A 9,756-nucleotide genomic window follows, 5' to 3' on the forward strand; every position below is an offset into this window, starting at 1 on the left:
GTTTTGATATTCAGAGTTTGCTTTGGAGGGAGAATTGGGCTCCTATGATGCCACGTAGTCTTAGTTTCTGTTGCTTGGGTTCCTGTGCTTCCCTCTCGCCATCAGGTTGTCTCTGGTGTTACCTTGTTCGGCTATTTCTGACAGTGGTTAGACTGTCCTATAGGCCTGTGTGTCAGGAGTCCTGTAGACCTGTTTTCCTGTTTTCTTTCAGCCAGTTATGAGAACAGAGTGTTCTGCTTTCAGGTGTGTAGTCATTCCTGTCTACTGGTTTTCAGCTGTTCCTTTGGACGTGGGTCCTGAGTCCACCATGCAGGTCACTTGGAACAGAAAAGTTGGTCTTACCTCTGGTCTCCGGCCTGAAGTTGCTCCTCCACGCTGGGTTTCAGTTCTTTGTGAGGGCAGCAACCAGAAGCACCTGCCCTGCCTTCTCTCGGGTTCCTGTGCACAGGGGGCCCAGATGGCGATAGGCGTTTTCCTCTAGAGTCAGAAATGTGGGCAGAGAGTAGTTTCCTCTGGCTTCCCAGGCATGTCTGCCCCTCTGAAGCTCCAGCTCTCCCTCCCACAGGATATGGGTGCAGGGAGCTGTTTGACCGGGTCCCTTCAGATCTGGGTGCAGTTTCAAGCAAGATGGTTTTAAGGAAAGGGTATATTATTTACTTTCCAGCCAGCCTCCATTTAAACTCCTTTTTTCTTTCAGATTTATTTAACCAAAAATCTATTCTCTTGTAAATTTGCCTTATTTTATTAACTAGACGTGTTCTTTGCCAGTTTCATATGTGTTTATAATGAATTCTGATCACCTTCTCTTATCCCCTTCCAATTCTCTTCCTCTAGTGAGAATCTGGATATCAACAAGTACCTTAGTTACTTTTCTATTGCTGTAATAAGACACCATGACAAGGCAATTTATAGAAGAAAAAGTTTATTGATATTAATAGTTTCAAAATGTTGGTTTAATCCTTGAACAGCATGATGAGGAAAAAGGCAGTAGGCAGGAAGGCACAGCAATGGAGCAGAGCTTAACCGTGAGGTAGAGAAAAAGCTGATTGCAAATGGGCATGAACTTTTGATCCCTCACATCCTGAGCCAAATAATGCACCTCTTCTAACAAGGCCGTACCTCCTAAATACTTCCTGAACGTTTCCACCAACTGGGGACTAAACATTCAAATATATAAGGCTATTCTCATTCAAACCAACACATCAAGGAATCAAATCAACCAAAGGTTAATGAAGTTGTGTAAAATGTAGAACCCTTACTTGATGTTAGTGGAAATATAAACTTGTACAGTCCCTGTACAAAACATTGTGGAAGTTCTGCAAAAATCTAGAAATAAAATGCCACGTGACCAAGCACTAGTACTCTTGACATATTCCTCAGAGTCTATATATTGCCGCAGAGATTCTCATTCACCCATGTTCACTGCCACTCTAGTCACAATAGCTAAGAAATGGAAACAGACCAAATACCATCAACTGTTGAATAGATAATGAAAACATAGTATGTATACACAATGGAATTCTATTTGGATGTAAATAAAAATGAAATTCTGAATTTTGCAGATAAATGGGTGGGGCTGAAAAAATGATAGTTGGGTAACCCAGGCTCAGAAGGCAAAATGCCACAGTTCTCCCTCACAGCCGATCATCTTAGCTTCCATTTTCTAGCTTTATGTATTTAACTTGGAGTGCCTATAGAATTAAAAAGAAATAGAAGCAGCGCATTGGGAAGAACAGCCTAAGAGAAGAGGGACATTGAACATGTGCAATATGAAAGTAGAGAAGGTAGATCCTAGAGGCATCATCCCCACTCATTAGGTAAATGATAATCAAAACAACATTGAATTTCATCTTACCCCAGCCGGCAGTTCAGCATGGATGCTGATCTATCCTAGGCCAAGCCTCATAACTAAATATTTTATAAATATTAATGACACACAGACAGGACTGTTTGCATGTGTGTGTAATGTTACATTAGATTTAATGTACTTCCAACAGTATATTGAATTTTTTAATTTTTTAATAAGGGTCCTACATCTTTATTTTGCACTGAGCACGCAAACTATGTAGTCAGTGCTATATTTTACCATATATAAAGTGAGGAATGTAGAACAGAGTTCTTCCTAAGTGCCATATCACAGTGTGCAGCCAGGCATTTGATTCCCTTCTAAATATTTTAAATGAATAAATTTCCATCTAATGTTCAGTCTTAACAATAATCTTCTGGTAAAATGTTTCACAGACTGTTGAACACTACCGAGACTATCTTTTTTTTTTTTTGAAATTTTAACAGAAGTAGCATGAAATATTCCATTTTCATTTCATAAAGGGAAAACATGTGTGTGAGGCAAAATTAAAGAGAAGAAAACATAAAAGATTCTTGAGAGGAAGTAAGTGGTTCTAAAGTCAGATGAGTGTATCCGAGTGATGCTAGCCTAAGAGGCAGACAAGAGAAGTGCATTAGTGTGCTTTTTCCTTCCTCTGAGCCGCAGTGCTCCATCCCATGAGAATACTTGGGGGATTTTTACAGTGTAAGGACTTCCCACTGACTTTAGTAATTCTCTACCACTGTAAAGTTGTTGAGGGGGGTGTGTGTGTGTGTGTGTGTTTTCATGGTGTGTGCACGCATCCATGCGCATGTGCATGTGTATGCATCCATTTCTTCTGTCTGTTCCTTACAACAAAGTTCAAGAAAAAAATCAGGGTTTTTTTTTTTTTTTTTTTTTTTTTGCACTCAATTCCAGAGGCTCTGAAGCTACTTTAAGGTTCCAAGTGCTGTTTTTCCTACTGTAAGTTCGTCTTCATTTCTGCTAGTAGGTTCAGATTACTGACTGTGCAAAGGAGACCTGAAAATAATCATGGCAGTGGCTGTGAGTCAAACTATTCTTTATTTTACAGATCTCTGGATTAACGCTTTATTTTTTTTATTTCCAAAAATATGGGGTAGCAGTGTATAGTGATATCAATATGGTACAGTTTTTCCTAAAGAGTACCCTTCCTAGTTATCAAATATTACTAAAGAGGAAATATATCTGCAAATTCTTGCATCATAAGTGCTAAATAAGTAATTTCTATAATAAAGTTACATTGTCAAAGACCAAATATACAAAGACTGATAGTTCTTCTATAAGGATGTTATCTGAGTTATTGGAAAAATGTTTTCTCTTTACATTATTTTTACTCTGAGTCTTATCTGGCATTAAAACTCAGATATGATTCTGCAAGCTATAACTTATTGCTACCAAAAATAATGATTTGGTAGCACCTGTAATCATTATTAGCTTATCTTGGAAGGTGGTGTTCATCTGGTCACCAGAAATTAGTCAGTCGATGAAAGCAAGTCCTAGATTTAGACTCTGGATGTTAATCACAGCGCCACCTCCTAGTGAGCTTAGGTGAGCTACGCACATCTATTAACTTCATTTTCCATCTTTCTTTACAGGGATAATACCTAACTTGCTTTAAATATTAGATATACTCTTGTGTAAAATCATGGTACAATTCAACAGTATAACTTACTTTATTAATAGAATCACTTTTCTTCCACTATTTTAGTGATTTCATTCCTAACACCTTCTTTCTAGAATTTAGTCATCTATTCTTCTCTTTCCAAAGTTTTGTCCTCTATTTGAATTATCCTATGAAGGAAAGACTAAAAGCCAAATTCTGCTTTTTCTTTCCTCTAAAAATATAGTAAATAATGGATGGTTCTGCTCAACTTAGTTTGGAAAAAGATGTTTTCCTTCAAGTGCCAACAAATTATTTTCAAGTTCACTCCATATATCTGGAGATATAATACCAACTATTTGATCATCTTGGATTTTGATAATAGCTACCTTAGGACTTTGACATCAGCAGAAATTTAGAATGTGAGTAGAGAGAAATGTTATGAAACCAATCAAAACTGTCTTGGAGTCAATCTAAGGGAGTGATAGATTTGCACAGGGAAAACATTAAAACACTAAAGTAATAAAATGAAGAATATACAAGGAGGCAGAAAAACCTCCCATGCTTCCAGATCAGCAGGACTAATGTTGTGCAAATAGAGATCCTAAGAAAGAGTCAATGCAATCTCCATCAGAAATCCGAAACAGTCTGTAAATAAAACTGAAAAACACCTTAAATTTTAACATTGGAATAAAAAAGACTCAGGATAGCCAAAACAACCCTAACAATGACAAAAATAAAACTATAAAGGATGAAACTATCTCAGATTTCAAGTATTCTTAAAACATAACAGTCAGGGGAAATACAACACACTGATATAAAGGGTTAAATTGAACTAATAAAAATTGAAGTGTAGAGGAGAGGGCATAGTAGAAGAGGGGAAATAGGGAAGAATATCTTACAATAAAGACATTTCAAAAAGTCATGTGGAAAACTAATACTGACAATCTGTATGTGCATATAGACATACAACAGAGATACAGACATTTATACATATAAATAGTTAAAAGGAGGTGCTGTGTAACAGGACAACAATTCCCCTAATAGACACTAGAGACTAACAGAAGCCCAGTGCCAGTAAGAAGTTATCTCTTTTGCAATTGTTAATCAGTGAGGTCCCATAGAAGCTATTGCCACTGCTCTTGGTTACCCTCCAGACCTTGATGTTAAGACACTATTGCCATGTTGTCATAGAACATGAAGTTGATATTGACCTGACATTAGCTTTCATATTGCTGGCGATATTCTTGGCATACTTCCAGAAAAGAAAAATAATCATCGCTCATACCCAGCTGTGAGCCCTGCAGGCACAATAGTGAATACCGTGGCAAGACAAGCCCACTGGTAACACAAATGGTGTAGATATAACCAACCACTTTTTGACTGGATTTAAGTCTTGCTTTACAGGATGAAATGCATACCATTATCAGACCAAGAACCTGTAACAAAACAGCTCATAGCCTTAAAGGGGGGTGCAATACTATTTTGCTGCTAAATGGACATAGTATTAAACTGACTCCGAATGACTTACCGTTATATCCATAGATTAGTGCATTGGTCAGCTGCTGTGAATTCATGCTTGCATCTGCCCTGCTATGTCCAGAAGACACTGTTTCATGTAGTCCACCACCTAAGCTCTTACACTCTTTTATCATCTCTTCGGTCATGGGAAGGGTATATATGTTCCATTTAGAGCTGAGAATTCTGCAGTCTTTTACTCTCTATACCATAACCAATTGTCAGTTTTATTGACCACCTACCTGATATACATAATCCTTCACTACATTTTGCTGAAAATATTGAGGCTTAAAGAGCAGTGACTGAATACCTAATAGACTTGGAGCACCTTTGATTATTTACAGAAAGATTTTCTGAGTCGGTTTTGTGTCAGTGTGACAAAGACTTTGACATAAAAAACTTTAGAGTTAAAATTTAGGATTGTAGAAGTCAAAGGGTTAAGGACACCACAAGAAAACCCACAGAATCAACAAACCTGGACTTAGGGCCTCGCTGAGACTGAACAATCAGGAAGCTGGCATGGGTCTAACCTAGGCCCCGTGTATGCACGTGACAGCTATGTGACTTGGTGTTTTGGTGCGACTCCTCACAGAGGAAGTGGGGGCCATTTCTGATGCTTTTGCCTGCTTTTGGGACCCTTGTCCTTCTTCTAGGTTGCTTTATCCAGCCTTAATATGAGGAGAGGTGTCCAATCTTACTACAACTTGATATATCTTGTTTGGTTAATATCTTTGGTGGGTCTTCCCTTTTCTGAAGGTAAATGGAAGAGGAGTGGGTGGGGAGGGACAACATGAGGAGAAAGTGGGGGCAAAGGGAGTGTAGACAAGATGTAATATATGAGAGAATAAATTAATAAAAGAGAAAGAATAACAGCAAAGGAAGAAAAGAAAAGAATTCAGAAAGAGAGACAGAGAACAGCATGAGAGAAAACATAGTCTTCCGGGACCAATTATCTCTCTAACTAGGCCTCAACTCCAAAAGTTCCCACACCCTCCCCCCATTAATACTGTCTGACTCTCAGTCAACAGCATCAAGCTAAACTATTGGCTAGGTCAGAGACCCAATGATCCAACCACCTCTCACAAGTTGAGGTGTACATACTGCATATATAGAGGGGACACTTCATAACCAAACATAATTCTATGGCAAAATGCTTGATCGGCTGGTTATTACTCCAGAGTCTTGAAAAGTGTACATTAATGTGTCTGTCATATTTGTCTAGAAAGAAAACACCATGGCATTTCAACAGGGAGCTTTGAAGACTAAAATAGATAATCTATGCAAAAAACTCTACAGCAGTCATCATTACATTTTCTAACTACTCTGAAGTTTTTGAACACTATTACTCTGTTTGGGAACTTTATAGGCTTTTGGCCATGTCTACTGAAAGTAGAAGTCAGTATCACTAACTCTGAGTACACACCAGGTGCTGACGTTTGGCCCAGGCTCCCTCCTTAGTCCCAAGAGACATGCTCAGTTTCCGCAGTATGATCTAGGGCTGTACCCGGCAGTAGTGTACATAGGGTCTGACTGGAATGATTCAGCAATGTAATTTCTACTAAAATAATCTCATAAACTAATGTAACATTTCGGCAGAAGTGCTGAAGTGGTTTTTGCTATTACCAACCAAGAAACTGACTTCAGCAGTATCCGTTCATGAACATGACATGAAACACATGTCTAAAAACTGTATGCATCTGCATTGCCTCTCTCTGTAGACTTTTATTATGTTAAAGACAACGACCTAGACAAATTCTTCTGAGTCCGTGCTGCAAGCCAGAAACATGAGAGAGTGAAAGTTAGTAATCATATCAGTTTTATAAGTGGCTAGTAAATATTAGGACTGTCATATCAGCTATTGTAAGAGTTTTAGGTAACAAGCTGGCCATCAGAACACAAGGGTCTTGAGTAAGGCAACCAGAATTCTGTAAGATACTTCTACACTTTCCTCCATGTTCACCTCAGTAAGGCCATCTATTAAATTGCACTTAGCACTTCAAAGATAATTCATGTCATGATATCTAGATGAGTCTTCTTTGGCCTCTCTCGAAACGAGCAATGATAAATATTTCTATGCTAGTTCATATGAATGGGATCATATTTTTTAATCTCGAAGCTATCCTCAAAGTGAGCTCATATTTAGTGGTATTTCTATGACTGAAGTATAGATTCCTTGGTTCTTGTTTCATTGTGATGCTCTACTATCTTCCGCCATAGAACTAGCAAATAAATCTCTTGTGTTCATCGTATTTACAGACTCTGGATATCAACTGCTGATTTTTTTTGTGCTTGCATTGATTATATAATTATTTAAGTGGTCTAAATAGTACCATAAAAGTAAAAATGATACTATTTATGACAGGTATCTTCACTACAGAAAGCTGAAATTGTCTTGCCAATATGACAATTCTATTAAACCTATTAAATGTACCTTTCACACCAAGGATATTGAAGTTACTTCTGTTGTTCGAATGACAGATTACTAAGCAGACACTATTCCAGATCTGTTAGATTTTCAGTATTTGTCACCTGAGATTTCTTTGGAAAATGAATACTTATGACGCCTAGGCAATATGGAGATTATGTTGAACACAATGCATACGTTTTGTGTGGGGGGTCGAAGAGTTATTTAATAAGGATTTAATAAAAATTCAGTTTTGAACATTCCAAGTTAGATTCTTGGCATAACTTTATCAACTTCTTCCTTTTGTTTGTCATATTCTTAGAAATACAATAAACAGAAACAATAAGACCCAGGGGCACAGAATCCAAAAGTTCCTGAGCTATTGTTGTTCACATTCAAAATGGTAAACTTTAAAATCTGGGGGTGGTGGTGGGAGGAACAGTGCCATTTCAACCATACCCAAATCTGAACAACCTAAGAGACAATTTGGCTACCAATAAATCCTGATGCTCATCTGAGACAGACTTCTCTTGACATTTTCAGCATGTAAATAATGCAGCTGTGCGGCAGACTTCAGAATTATAGAATTAAAATTCAAAGCTTAGGAAAGAATTTCAATGTTTTAGCAAAAGAAGTTATACTCTTTTTTATGACAAATATATTTAATCACATGCTATGGATTCATTGTCACAGCTTTTTTGTGCTATACAGTGAGATCCAAGCTATACAGAGCTATAGCGTAAGACTCAGTCTGAAAATACAGTATAAATAATAACAAAATGTGAGAGAGAAAAAATAACAAACATTTTAAATTCTGATATAAAATAACTAAATATAGAAAAATATGATGTTTTATTGTGTAATACTACATATTTTCTAAGGTTTTAGTTACCGTTGTTCGGTGTGTTTTATGATAGTTGTGCAATGTTATTTTCTATTAGAAGATGAGTTCAAAAGATAGTTTGATTTTCTGTAAAAGTTGGTGGTAATTTATTTTATTATCGTTTCACAATGTTTTGCTTTGAGACATTCAACAATAGACAGAAGTTGTTATCACATATTATTACAAATATGGTCAAGTTTTGCGGGAGCTGTTTCTATACAAAAATAGCATACATTAAATATGTATATAGCAGTGACTGAAAACCATGTATGTCCTACTAACTCCAGACTAAGTGATGGACCATTGCCCTAGCTGCTGCTGCTGCTGCTGCTGCTGCTGCTGCTGCTGCTGCTGCTGCTGCTGCTGCTGCTGCTGCTGCTGCTGCTCCTCCTCCTCCTCCTCCTCCTCCTCCTCCTCCTCCTCCTGCTCCGGCTCACAATGATTCAAACCCATCCCAAAGAGGATAAACAAAGAGAGTAGGAAAGTGGAAGTGGAAGATATAACAACCTTATTGATCATGATTCAAGTGCCTTGCTCTGCCAATTTTTTGAAAGCATATAATCATATAATAACATGATAGACTCTCTATCTCAGGATCTCAGAAGACACCCTTGACAGTGAGGAGGCCACAAATGTCAATTTTATTGAATTAACAATAAAATTTGCTTTTGCAGCGTCCCATGACAGAAAACATGAACAGGATGCTGGAAGGAGGGCAAATGAGTGGCCAAAGCAGTGATTTCAAGAGCACATATCCTGACAAAAATATAAAAGGAACAAATTTATAAGCCATAACCAGAATTGTTCTAAGTGTAAACACAGATCTGAGTAAATGAAAGTGCATACACATTTCTAACAGGAAGTCTGTGTGAGAAGAGATCAAGGCTCAAAACTTTTCCCGCTGCCTACAAACACAAGCTCATTAAACTCCTCTGTTAAGTTGTTTTACAACATCATGTTGTTTTTCTTTGCAAGCCAGCATAGTCCATAGTTCTAACATATAATAGCATTTTACGTCCTGACAATAAATCATTTAGGGCTTTCCTAAGCAAAGCTATAAGAAAAGTAAAATTTGAGCTCAGAGACTATTAGAGCTGATTTGGGGACAATCTAAGTATAGATAAAAAGACAAGAGAATCTTAGTGAGTGTCACATGACAGGCACAATTAATGATTCCCCTGTTCAACATATTCCCAGCATGAGTCAATGTAAACGTCTTAATATTTTGTTGGTTTGGGGAATTTATTTCTATCTATTTGGTTATTTATTTTGTCTGTTCATCGATTTGGCTCTTGAAGACTGAATCTTGTCACATAACCTAGGCTACCCTCAACAGTGTCACAATCCTTCTGCCTCTCTCAAGTGATTGAATTCCATTTGTGTGCTACCTCAACTGGTAAAGCTTATTTATAATAAAATATTTGAAGAATATACATACAGATTGCCATGTGGACAATAGAGTGAATTTTCTACTTCCAAAAACTTTGCTTTCTTTCCTACTTTTC

Source organism: Rattus rattus, chromosome 8 (genome assembly GCF_011064425.1).
Source record: "Rattus rattus isolate New Zealand chromosome 8, Rrattus_CSIRO_v1, whole genome shotgun sequence".
Classification (NCBI taxonomy): Eukaryota; Metazoa; Chordata; class Mammalia; order Rodentia; family Muridae; genus Rattus; species Rattus rattus.